General features: G+C 50.6%; 1 protein-coding gene across 5 annotated transcripts in view; it reads left to right on the top strand.

Annotated features, from left to right (window-relative positions):
• Positions 1 to 13163, top strand: part of lrfn1 (leucine rich repeat and fibronectin type III domain containing 1) — a 127641-nt gene that overhangs the window by 95203 nt on the left and 19275 nt on the right. The window lies entirely within an intron of this gene.

The following is a 13163-nucleotide window of genomic DNA, read 5'->3' as shown; positions in this document are numbered from 1 at the left end:
GCATTTGTTTCACCCTGTTTAATCAGCCACACAGGAGGCATTTGTCAAGTCAGAAACAGCTTCATTGGCCAAGAGCGTGGAGGCCAGGGAGGAATTCGACTCCGTTGCCACGAATTCTGCCTCTCGCGGAGCAGAACGACCAGGAGGCAGGAAGCAGAAGGTTGTAGCTTCTGCGTGGAGTTTGCATGGGGTTCCTCCAGGTTCCTCACGGTCCAAAAACAAGCAGAATCCAAAATTTAGGAGAGCCTAAAGAGCCTAGATTTGTGAATGAGAGGGTGATCCCAATCACAGCTTGGATCGGCTGGCGAGATGATATGTGAATGAATGAATGAATGAATGAATGAATGAAAGTCAAACAACCTGCATGGTTGAAGCACAGAAGGCAGGAGGGAAAAATGCTGCTAAAATCCTCAGTCGAGTCCAATTCATCACCACAGAATGGATCGTATGCTCGCTACAGCGGCCCGATCGCTTCATCGACCAATTTTTTAGGATACAAAGCGCGATTCGAGCACATTTTATCCTTGAAATACGGAAAAAAAAATCACGATATGAATACGAGAAAGTCTAAATTTGCGAGTTCCCGCGACCTCAATACGCTTTCATGACGCCGCTCGCCACGCTCACCTTGAAGGACGCCTCGCAGCTTCCAGCATCCCTGGGTGGCTTCATCCAGGTATTAGGACAGTCTGCATGTGGCGTCTGTGCTGTGGTATCCCTGTCTCTCGTTTGGCAATCGTTTTATATCTTTCTGATTATTTTGTGTACGTTTTTACGAATCATCACCGGCCAGAAGAAGCGAGAAGATGCTTTTTGATGGAAATTAAGCACGGAAATTGATAGCGGAGCGGGAAAGTGGTGTACGCGTGAGCGATATCGCACGTGAATATGACGGCAATGCATCCACGATATGAAGCGTCCTAAAGCAGAAGGAATCCGTAAACGCTACGAAGCCTTCCAAGGGCGTCACTGTTACGACATCTATACACGACCACATGGAGAAACTGCTTCTGGCGAGGGTGAAAGAGGAGGAGATCGTTGGAGAGATCACAAAACGCACAATCACAAGACAAGATGAATGAATTCATTGCTTTTCTGTTATTCGAAATGGGGGAAATTCATTTAAGATACGAAAAAAAATCAACATACAAACCCACTTCTGGAAGGAATTAAATTGGTATCTTCAGGGAGCGCGGGAAGTGATGTGCAAGTACAGCCGGAGGTTGAGTGGGAGGATAAAGGTCTGACAGATAGAAGGACACGTGAGGCGGCAGACGGCCACCGCCGCCTCCTGTATTTGTACGCTCGTATCAATGTAATAAATATGAAATGAGGCCGGGGGGAAATGGCTTGTCACGCTTTCCATAATACCTGCAGCACAACAACCGCAACCCAAAAGATTTAATTCCAAATCTATGAATTGTTAATGCGCACACTCCATCTCGTCGGTTTCTTTTGGTGGAAACGTGAAATAGTTTAATCAAATGCGACGCCGTCTGTGACATAGTTGTCTGTGGAGCCTTTAAGCAAGGAAAGCATTTGCTCCGGAGCCGCCTGCTTCTTATTCACGGTCCAAATTCCTATCTTGAATGTCATCGGCGGTTCTTGTTTGGATTCCGGCGGCCGGGTTTTCCATTTCGCTCGAGCCTCGGACACGCCGGTATCGGGCCGAAAGGGAAACGCCCTCCTCTCATTTCGTAACGCCCTTCCAAACGCCGCCGCCGCCGCCTGAAACTGGCCATTTCACGCTCCCACGTCGCACCGCCCAGCGTCCAGCTGTTAATTAAACGCTGCTACCTGAGAGGACGGAGCTAACGATCTCTGCTGGGTCTTCAGAGGGCCGTCAGCCGACGATAACCGTACACATCCGAAGTACGGCCGCTACCCGGATCCTCTCGGCATCTGCGGCGGCGGTTTGGTCGCCTCTCCGCCCTGACGATGTCATTACGCCGCATCTGGCTCCGTTGCGCCGCTCCTTTTCGGCGGTAAATAACATTTCCGCGGCGGCGAGGGGGGGATTATTTTCCTTACCTCTGAACCCTCTGCGGTCGGATACCGCAGGCGGCGGGGAAACGACAGCGAATGCGACGAGTCCCTCCCGTCCACCTCGGCTTCACAGAGGAAGGCGGGCCAAAGCTAATTAGCCGGTTTCTGTGCCCGAGCCGCCGTCGCTGCCAGTGTTTCCCTCCGCCTTATTGTGCACCTAACAAGCAGCAGCCGTCACGTCGTCTGGAGAACTCTGCTGCGCGGCGTCCTGCTGCTGCGGTCTAAAATAAGAGGGAAGAAAAAGACATGTCCCGCCGTTTAATTCCTTTTTAAGAGAATTAAATTCACTCTTTTTCTGTCAGACGCAGGCAATTTGTGTTGTGGCCTGCTCGTGTTCCCGCCGCCGCCGCCGCGCACAGCTGTTCTTTGAAGTGTGGTTTAATCCAGGTTGACGCGCGAGGAGGATCGGACGCGCGGCGGCTCAATCCCCCCTCAGCTCGAGACGGCGTGCGCAGGGTTACCATAGAACAGCAGCTGCGCGTTTTCCAAATCTGGAATGCGAAAGACAACCGTTATTGGCTCCTCGCGCTGAATCTCGCGGCGCTGCAAACGGCCGCGGGGATCATCTTCTACCATGAAGGTGCAGGCCGCACGCCGGCCGTGTCCGCTGGTTTATGATTTCCAACGAGGCCCCGCCCCTCATCCCCCCGCCGACAAAACGGTTTTGTTTTTCCTGGATGCACCGAGGTCTACCTTGCACAACGCTGTGAGTCACTTACAGCTTCCTCTTGACAAACAGCCGAGGTGACTCACTGCCATTGATTTCTCCACATATCGGTCTCTGGTACACACACACACACACACACACACACATATATATATATTTTTTTTTGTCAGGGGGGGGGTTGAAATTGGAAATTGGAAATTCCCTTCAGAATGCAACGGCAGTGTTGGAATAATTGAACAAACACACCGACACACACATTTGTAAAATGACGTTTGATTTTTTTTTTTTTTTTTTTTTTTTGCAGGTTATATTACATTACATTACATTACATTACATTACATTTGGCAGATGTTTTTATCCAAAGCGACTTACAATAGAGGACATAAGCACTGCAAATAACACTTGCAAATACAAGATGCACAGGAAATATACAGAACAGTAAGCTGGGGTTAGTTTTTTTTTTTTTTGAAGACAAAAACGTACACACACACACACACACACACACTGCATAGCCTAACTTGGTGCCTCACCTGATCTGGGGCATCAGCGCAGTAAAAAGTCCTGAAAGAGAAAAGTTTTTACCTGTTTCTCGAAGGTTGAGAGAGATGATGCTAGTCTTGTTGCTTCGTTAGCGCTACGTTCCTTGTGAGGATAATCAGCCGGCGTTTCCGTGACGCCGGGACCCGATCCGAACACGTCGTGTTGCGTAACCTCTCGCGTCGGCTACGGGGGGGAAACAGCAGTGTTTGGGAACGGCGTTTACTTTTATGGTGAATAAGCGTGATCTGTGTTTGTGAGCGTAAACGCACGGCCCTCCCCGAGCAGCAGAGGAGAGCCGCCGCTGTTTTGATGCTCGTTCGGTCACGACGACACAGAGGGACTTGAGGATTTCTTCAGGGCTTGATTTAAAAACAAGAAAACACAACACTTTCCTAAAAATATATCTTCTCCAGTAGAGAGTGTCCCCTCTCACGGTTCATGTGTTCATGGTTGTGTTCACTCCAGCGGATGCACTCTGCACGGGGAGGAGCTGCGGGGCAGAGGCTTCGGTCCGTGTCTCCTGGCTGTCGGCGGCAGTGAAGGAAAGTTCATTAAGAACCTTCACAGACAAAAATAAACAAAACAAGCTCGCTCCTGTTGAAAACACTCCGGGCGGCGCAGCGGTCGGCGCTTCCTCCTCACAGCCAGAAGGTTCCTGGTTGGACTCCCTTCCTATGTGGAGTCTCCGTGTTCTCCCCGTGTCTGCGGGGGGTTCCTCTGGGTTCCTCTGGGTTCTCCGGGTTCCCCTCGCGGTCCAAACACAAGCAGGAGGTTCAGTGGAGACCCAGATGTGTGAATGTTTGGCTGTATCCATATTTCTTAACGTGGGTTTTGTGGCGGGTCCGGGTTACGGTGGCTCGTCGTGCAAATGGATGAGTGGATCTGCGGAGACGAGGTCTGATCCGTCTTCCATCTGTCTTCTGTGGCCAGAGAAGACAAAGTCAAAGAATCCGTCTTTGTCAGAACAGAAATACCATCCCTGAACAGAGGAGGCGCCTCAGACACGACCTTTCACAAAACTACAACGCCGTACTGGGATCGATACCCAGACAGACCAGGACCTTCTGCACCCTCCAAACAACCAGGAACCACCAGAAGCAGCTTCTGGTAACGTCCACATGAGCCTCCGTTCATGGGATCCAACAGGTTTCACTCCTTTGTTTAGCTTTACCTTTTCACATTCCAGTCCAGGTCATCCCACAAAGTTGCTCTGTGGTTCCAACGAACGACATCCCATCGGCATACCGACCCCCTTAAACCCAGCTTCTGCAGGTCAGCTCTCATAGAACCGAAGAAGCCTCTCCAATGAGCGCTGAAACACCTTCAAGTGAAGAAATTCAAGTCCAGTTGCCATGACAAGAAGATTTGGACAAGAATTCCCCCTGATCTGGATGACTGAGAACCTCCACAGAGATGTCTCCATGTGTGACCCGGACTTGATGAATGCACGATGCTCGAAAATAAAGCCCTCATAAGAAGACGACTTCATACATGTTGAAGATGAAAAGCAGTTTTAAAACAGTCTGTTGAGTTTTTAGAGAAAAAGAAGAAATCAAGATGTTCCTCTTGTCATCCCAGGATCCGCCATTCCAGCGTGGAGTAGACGTGTTTGTTCGCTTCAAGCGTAGACGTCTTCGTCCCTCACAAATGAGCCTCGCTGCAGAGCTTCTCCAGCTCTCCTGCCGGTCTTATTTGATCTTAATTGTGCAGCTCTGTCTTCCTCATCTAGTATGTGAGGGACTAATTGGAAAACTGGATTCAGGGAAGCCAATGGGATCAGGATCTGCTCCGGCTTCGGGATCCAGCCGGGAGCTCTGATGTTTGAATCGTGTAACGCCTGCGGAACGAATCGCGAATCGAGTCTAAGATCTTTTTTTTTTTTTTTCTAATTTGAGGCGAGTTGTTGCTGTTTTTCAGAAATAGAGGAGGGGCGTCGCTGCTCGGTGTCGTCTTGCCGTGGAGAGCAAACTCTCAGCTTCTGAGGGCCTTCAGGAAACTCTCCAAGAAACCATTTATTATATGTTATTATTCCCGTCAAAGGGCCTTCGCTAGCCGTCACGTTCATCTCGCAGGGGTGATAACCGGGTCATCGCAATAACAGAAGGGCCTGTGATTGGTCGAGAGGAGGCGTTCACCCTCGACCAATCACAGGGCAGCTTATAGAGAGACGTTCAACAAGACGAGCAGCCATCGGCCCTGCATTTAGGCTCCGCCCAGCAAGGCCCCGCGGACCTCCGAGCCGGAGAAACAACGAATAGGCCTGAATTTAATGGAAGCTCTCTTTCCGTTATTAAATCATTAGGTTTGTGTGTGTTTTTTTTTAAATCCTATCAGAGTCATTTTGGGTAAAAATCACGCTCCGTATTCAAATGAATTTTTCCATCATCCCACGGCTCGTGGGAGGAGGCCGCCCGCGGCACACGAGTATCTGGTTCGGAGCCACGGCTCGTCCTTTGTCTAGCATAGCGGAGTAAGAGCAGGATCTCCTAAAGAGGCCTGGCAGAAGCTTCTCCTCCATCTGCCTGCGCTCCTCGCCGCAGAGTCCATCGCGCACCACTTGAGATTATACTCACGTCCAAGCTGTTACTGTAATTTGCTTTGGCTCATAGGCAGGCAACAGTGAGGAGGAGGAGGAGCCGTGCATGAGGCAGGGATGTTCTAAGTGGTCCTGGCAGCACAATGAGCTTGCTTGGATGAAGCATTATGGACAAGTGGCGTGGCGGAGCGATTTTAAAGTGCGGTAATGGCTGAAAGCAGGTTGCCCCGTTGTCCAAGATTATGGTTCGTGCTAGCGAGCGCGGCAAATTGACACAAAGTGTTTGAAATATTGCTGTCTCAATCTCGCTCGCGGCCGGCGTCGCCGCGCGCGACATTCGCCCTCCCCTCCCGGCTCCGGATCGGGAACACCTGGAGCAAATTTGATATCTGCCGTGGGCTTTTATTTCTCTTAGCAATCAGGCGCTGATATATTCATGCAATTTGGATCGACTGGCGGGCGCCCGGGAAAAACAGCCAAAAGCGGCTAAAGTCCGTCGAGTGGATTCCATCGAATACGAGTCTCCGGATCATATCGGGACGGACGTCCACGACCGCCGGAGTTGCGGCGTCATCGCCCGAACCTGCTCCGCGCAGCTTCTTCCCGGGAAGCCGCGCTGCCGGGAACAACATCCAACCCCGGCAGTTTTCATCCGACCCCGGTAATTGGCTTGCACCGTCCGCCAACAACCAGCGGCGTCGCCTGGGAGGCCGGCGAGAGCGCCGCTCTCCGGCAGCAGCCTCCTCCTCCAGACATCGGCCGCGTTTCTTCCCACGCCAGGGGACGGGCGGCGTTCGCCGGTATGTTGGCAACGCGTGGCTTCTGGCGTCCGCCGCGGGTGTTTGAATAAAAATAGCATTATCGGCCTTTGGCTCAGGACATTCGCATTTTCAAGTGAACTCCTTCTCCGCCACCCGACTTTCCAATATCAGATGGATGGATGGCGGCAGAGATGATGGCTGAGGGGAATCTCACCTTGGTCTCCAGCATATGAATCTAATAAAAGGCAGGACAAGCTTTGCAGAGGCTGCAGCACGCAGGAGGAGCGATGTATCACGTTGTTCCCCGGGAGCCGGCGTGAGCTCCCCCTTCGGCGGGAACCCTGGCAGGAGACCTAGTTTTCTTGCTCTCGTCTTTTTGGCAGACATTAAGAGGGAAGTTGCACCGCAGGCGAGATGACCTGACGAAAAATTCATAACTCAATACGCAACCTGACAACACAGATTTCCCAAACGAGCTAACTTCTGCCCAATCACAGACGGTGGGATTTCACGTGTCTCTGGAAAACGGTCCAGATGTTCCTGCTCGCGGCTCGGATGGCATCCCGCTCATCAATATGCATATTGTTATGTTGCCGCCGCATTTTAAGATGCGAATTGTGTTTCCGCGTACAGTTTTCCAAAGAAACACGGTGGCCCTGCGAGTGTTTCGACAGAAACATTCCCAAGTACCTCTGTGGCTGCTCGCTGCGGGAGCACTGCAGTAAACTGCAGGAAATACTACAGACAGCTGCAGGAATACTGCAGGAATACCGTACGGCAGCTGCAGCTGCAGCGATACTGGAGTACTAAAGGTATACTGTTACTGTGGGAATACTGCAGGTATTCTGCAGGGATGCTGTCGGAATCTTGCGGGAATGCTGCTGCAAAAATATGGCAGGGATATGAGTGGAATACTGTAGGAATACTTGAGGTATGTTGCAGAAATACTGTCATAGTATTTGGCAATACTGCAGGTGTACTGCAGGAGTACTGTCGCAAGACTGTGGAAATGATGCAGTGATGCTGCAGGAATACTGTAGAATCAGAATCAGAACAACTTTATTTGTCCCCGAGGGGCAATCGGAGGGCACATGGGGTAGCAGCATCAAAGTTGTGAACACGTAAACATCAAGAGTAAAATAAAGATAGGAAAAAGAAGAGAGAAAAAAGAGAATAATATATATGAATAAATGACTTTACAAATTAATCAACGTGGTAGCCATACTGTGGAGATGCTGCAGGGAAACTGCAGGAAAACTGTCTCCAAACTGTGAGAATACTGCAGGTGTACTGCAGGTAGTAATACTGTTGTGATGTTGCAGGAATACTGCAAAAGTACTGTAGCAATACTGTGGAAATACTCCAGGTATAATGCAGGAGTACTGCAGGTATGTTGCAGAAATACTGTAGTACAGGGTTCCCCAACCTTTTACTCACCAGGTACCAATTTTGGGCCTGAAAACAGCTGTCAGGTCACAGTATTTCATCTGAATACAACCACTACACTTTATATTAGGCAGTTACAATCACTTTGCGCTATAATATCAATTCATCATAATATAGAGTCAGTGGAAGCCCTGGGCTTGTTTCCCCGCTACGAGACGCTCCCATCTGTGGGCGACGGGAGACACTGACACCCCAGTGGTGTGGCGTTTATTCAGTTTACTCCGTAGTCTTGTTTTGGCGGCAGTTTTGAGGGCGTCGTAGCTTCGTTAGCTCGCTGTTCACCGCAAAGAACGCACGGCGCGTGCAGAGCTTGTGTTTACCTGCTGACATGAACCCAGAACTTAGTTAGGCATCTTGATATTTTCCTTTAAATGCCGCTGGGGGTGTATTATTGCAATACTGCAGGAATACTGTCGCAATACCGTGGAAAGGCTGCGGGGGAACTGTTGGAATACAAGCCTCTTGACAAGTTGGAGACCGTAACTCCGTCTAAGCTCAGATGTTTTCACGTTGTCCCCAGTGACCTTGATGTTATCTAAGCTGTTCTATAGTGTAGACAAGTTATATAAGAAGAATGACATCGGTGTGCATGTCGTGCAGAATGGATGACACGCTCTTGGAGCCCGAAAAATACAAATTAATAAATATCATCGAGCTCTTATCCTCGTCGTTTCCGTGAGATTGAGTGTGTTTGTGCCTGCGCTTGTCCCCGTGTGTGTGTGTGTGTGTGTGGGGGGGGGTTTTTGCATCAACAAACCTGAAAGGTGTGTCTTCCCGCCTTATTGCCTCATTAATACGACGCGCCGCGGACTGTGATAATGTGGTCTGATAATACGGTCGACAATGAGTTGTGCGATATCATGGTTCGTGACGACCGCCATGATGATACGGTCTGTAATGATTGCTGTAATAATGTGGAATGTGATGGGCATCGTGATGGAAGACTCAGACGAGGCGGGGCGGAGTGTGTGTGTGTGTGTGAGTGTGTGTGTGTGTGTTTGTGTGCATGGACGGAAGGGGGGAGAATGATAATGATTGTTTTACTTCTGCTTTCTGAGCCTGACTGAAAAACATTTTCAAAAGACACAAAAGAAATCAGGATTCTGGTTCTCGATGGTTCGCCTCACCTCACGGAGAGCGCGGCCTCTGCTAACTGCACAATCAGAGAAGAGAAACCTTGACTTGACTCTCCGATAGCTTTTGCACCGCCGTGGTTTAGTGGCCAATTCATCAAACCCGCTCATTTGCCGGGGACGGGAGTAAAGACCGGCTGCTGATAATTCCGCTTCCGTCAAACAAGCCGCGATCTAATTATTTATGGCGGCGGCCCTGCAGCCCTGCAGCCCTGCAGCTCTGTGACGGCTCCTGGTTCCAGTCTCTTACTGCCGGTCTTTTAAATCAATATATCTTGACCTTGACCTTGTCTCTGACCGGAACTCCATCGGCGAGCACGGCGATCTGGCGCCGGACGCTCCGCCCTCGGAAAAGATGAACGGGCTTTCCCTCCTCCTCCGGTGAAATTTGCAGGATTTGCACAATTTTGCACGTGAGGATAAAGATTTTTAATCGCTGTTTTCCCATTATTATACAGAACGTGAACGTAAATCCGAATCCCACCCGGTGTATTTTCCAATCTCTCCGTCCTCTTCGTATTTCACGCAAATCCAAACCACGAGCTGTTGAGGACGAGCCGAGGAGCGACTCTTAAGCATAACGTTTGAGAGCAAACATCAGAAACTCGTCGTAAAACAAAACGAAAACAACATAAAAAACCGGCTCTGCTATTGCAAATGCTAACTTTTGTAGCAGCAGCAGCAGCAGCAGCAGCAGCAGCCAGTGCACAGAGTGCGGCTGCTCTCCCCAGAGAGTCGAAGAATAAAGGGACCGGGGTCGTAATGAGTGTCTCTTGGTAGGGTAATAACGTTGGAAGAAGCAGGCGCTCTCCCTTTTAATTCGCCTCGTTCTTTTGGTACAAAGCCAGCAGAAGATAAATCCACGCCTCAGGTGCTTCTCCTGCCCCGCGCCGCCAGGCATGTATGTATTGACATTGCAAGGGGCTTTATTTGATGCAGAAATGGGATTAGTGGAGCTCAGACATCCTGCACGGTGTATACATGTATAATATCTATAATATATGCTCGGGAGAAGTTCTGCCCGAAACCGCCTTGCAGGAGCTCTTCTGTGAAGTGTGTCAAATTTAAGCTATTCATTATTTGTGTGCACCGAGAGGATCCGAGCCGCTGCTTTCTGGCCGGCTCTGAGGTTCTAACACACATTCTGGGCCGCTGTCTTCTCTATCAATTAGAGAGGCGCGTGAATGTTTCATTATCACGCCCAATTTCCACGACGGATGTATTCAAGCGGATCCCGCCAGTAATAGAGCCCAACTGTTAATTGAATGAGTCGCCCCAAAAAAGATTTACCTTAATTTCTTTGGTGGGAAATAAAAAAAAAAAAAAGCACCGGAAAACCTCTGGCGTTTGAGTGTTTACATCGGCGGCGAAGTTTGACGAAGGTCCCGGTCCTGCGGGAAAAGTATCTTCTATCTTTTCAAACCGCAGAGGGTCCGAGTCGATCCGTTTGCCGCTCTTGACTTTGCAGTGTAAATTGTCTCTTTACTAAACTGCCATGGCAATCGGGGCAAACGACACACACACACACACACACACACACACACACACATGGTAGCGTGCACGGCTTCAGACGGAGCGGGATCAATGCGCCGCGGGAGCCTCGGGTGGAGGATTGGAAAACCCAAGTGTTGATTCCGTGGAGTGGAGGCATATGGCACAAATTGAGAGGGCGCATGCAGCTCGCGGGCTCCGAGCGGGGAGGAAGGCGGCGCCGAGGAACGAGACGGGAATGAAATTATCCCCGAAAAACGCGGGAGGCAGGAAACCGGTGTGTAAAAATCGCAAAAAAGGCTGCTGGAATATTCAAGAAGCCTCCTTTTTGCAGCCGCTCTGCCCGGCGCCGTTTCTCGTCCCAACGTTATCATCATCATCATCCCTCGGAAGGTGACGCCGTGACAAAATGATATGTGAAGTATCTATGCTGCTTCTCGCACGGTGCGCTGATCCGACCCAACATTTTGACGTCGGTATCTCTCGCAGGAGCTTTCGCCCCAAAGCCGGCGGCCGGCGTTCATCGGAGGACGGCGCCGCTCGTTGTTTATTCCATCCATCACGACGGGCGGCAGACGCTTTCTGGCCTCGCTGCGAGAGCAATTTGTGCGTGAAGCGGAGTGACTGAAACGCCGCCAGATCTTAATAATCCCGTGGCGCCTGGCGCGTCCGGTCCCGGTGATTTGTGAGCCCGTCGCCGAAGAATCGGACGTTATGGATGCGATCGGCTTGAACGGGGAAGGTGTTCATACGCCATCAGGGTAAATCAAGATGGCTTCCCAAATCGATCACGGGAGCGACCCGACGCGTTTGGCGAGGCGTCGCGTTGACGATATACAGCGGGGCAGCGGCGAGGCAATTCAAACGGACTAATACGTGTCATAAAAAGGCAACCGGACAAAATGCTAATGCCGTAGAAGAGCATAAAGAGGGCGTTTACTGTACGCCGAGCTGTAAAATTAAAACAAACGGGAGCAGGGACGGTGAAAGGAGGCCCCGAAGACCCAGCAGACCCTTCCAGGAAACGAGTCAGTGCACCGTACCGCGGTGGTCTCGATGTGGACTTTGCACCGGATCACGTGCACGTCCACGCCTCGAGCCTCCGGTCATTTAGTGAAGCCGTCCTCCGGCTTTTTTGCACCAGTTTCAGGCGTGAAAAATCATAAAACCTTTGCCCTGATAAAACCCTTTGTCCGGTCACGGTACTTTATCTGAATACAACCACTACACTTAATAGTAGGCAATTACAATCATTTTGCACTATAATATCAATTCAGCATAATGTAGAGTCAGTGGGAGCCCTGGGCTTGTTTCCAGATGCTTCCATCTGTGGCTGATGGGAGACTCTGACACTCCAGTTGCGTGACGTTAATCCAGTCTACGCTGTAGTCTGGTTTTAATGGCAGTTTTGAGGGTGTCGTAGCCTCGTTAGCTCGCTGTTCACCACAAAAACTGTACAGTGGGTGCGGAGCTTGTGTATCATCTGCTGACATGAAGCCATAACTTAGATAGGAATCTTGATCTTTTCTTTCTAAATGCAGCTTTCTCCTTTCCCGTCTCCGCTCTCATCGTTTGCTCACGAAAAAGCTCCCGGCGACTTTTGTTTCTGGCTGACATTTTTCAAGGGCTAGCTCGTGATGGCTGACGCGCGAACTGGTGCGACACAGTTACGTACGGCAGTAAGGCGAAGGCGGAACCAGACGTTTTTCAAAATAAGAAGGTGGAATGAAAACGCTATCATGTGTACAAAGAAAGATTTCCCTAGCGTACCGGTACTGGTCTGTGGACCGGGGATTGGAGACTTACAGTACGTGTCTCCTGCAGTTCTTTCTGAAATAGCAATTTTGACAGACGCTCGAGGCAGCGTCCGATTGGAGCGCCCGTTGCAGATTTCAACCCTGCACCTTCAAGTCATCCGCCGGCCTCTTCGCTGGAGAGACGTGTTGTGCTCGCGGCGTCGGTGGTCCTTTCGGCTTGTTTACGGGCTCACTTCCTGCGGACGAAGAAGCACAAAGCGACGGCAAAAACGGAAAACAGATTGCATTTTGCCTCGCGTTCAAGCACATAATGGTAATTCCATGATCTGAAGTGAAGTCTTCTATTAAGGGCCGGTCGCTGGCGGGCGAAGGGGGCTCAGATTGGTAGCGTAGATATGGCAAATGACACGCTAGCATACCGTAACCCTGATGTTCTCGCCGTGGCCGAGGGAAGCCTTCGCAATTAAAGTTTATGGGGCTCAGTTTGTGCTGCTCAGCTCTTCGTCGGAAGTCTAAACGGGATGTAAATGAGAAGACACGGTTCCGTCCCGGCGTAATTAGAATATGTAAATGTCCCGCCTGTTTATGGCGAAACCGCCCACCTTCCTTAATAAGATGCGACCGGAACTCCCCGGGGCCGCCGGGCCCCCGTTTAGACGCCGGCCGCCGGAGACGCCGCCGACTCCCGTGAACTCGAGCTGTCAATAACGATGCCTTCCTCCCGGCAGGAGTGGCGTGGGGGCACGGAGCGGTTCAGCGACCACGCCGTCTAATTAGTGTTTACGC

Source organism: Fistularia commersonii, chromosome 18, assembly GCF_037954325.1.
Source record: "Fistularia commersonii isolate RoL2024-O1a breed Wild chromosome 18, RoL_Fcom_v1.0, whole genome shotgun sequence".
In the NCBI taxonomy this organism is placed as follows: domain Eukaryota; kingdom Metazoa; phylum Chordata; class Actinopteri; order Syngnathiformes; family Fistulariidae; genus Fistularia; species Fistularia commersonii.
Note: the sequence above shows the minus strand (reverse complement) of the source record. Positions and strands in the feature narration are given on the sequence as shown.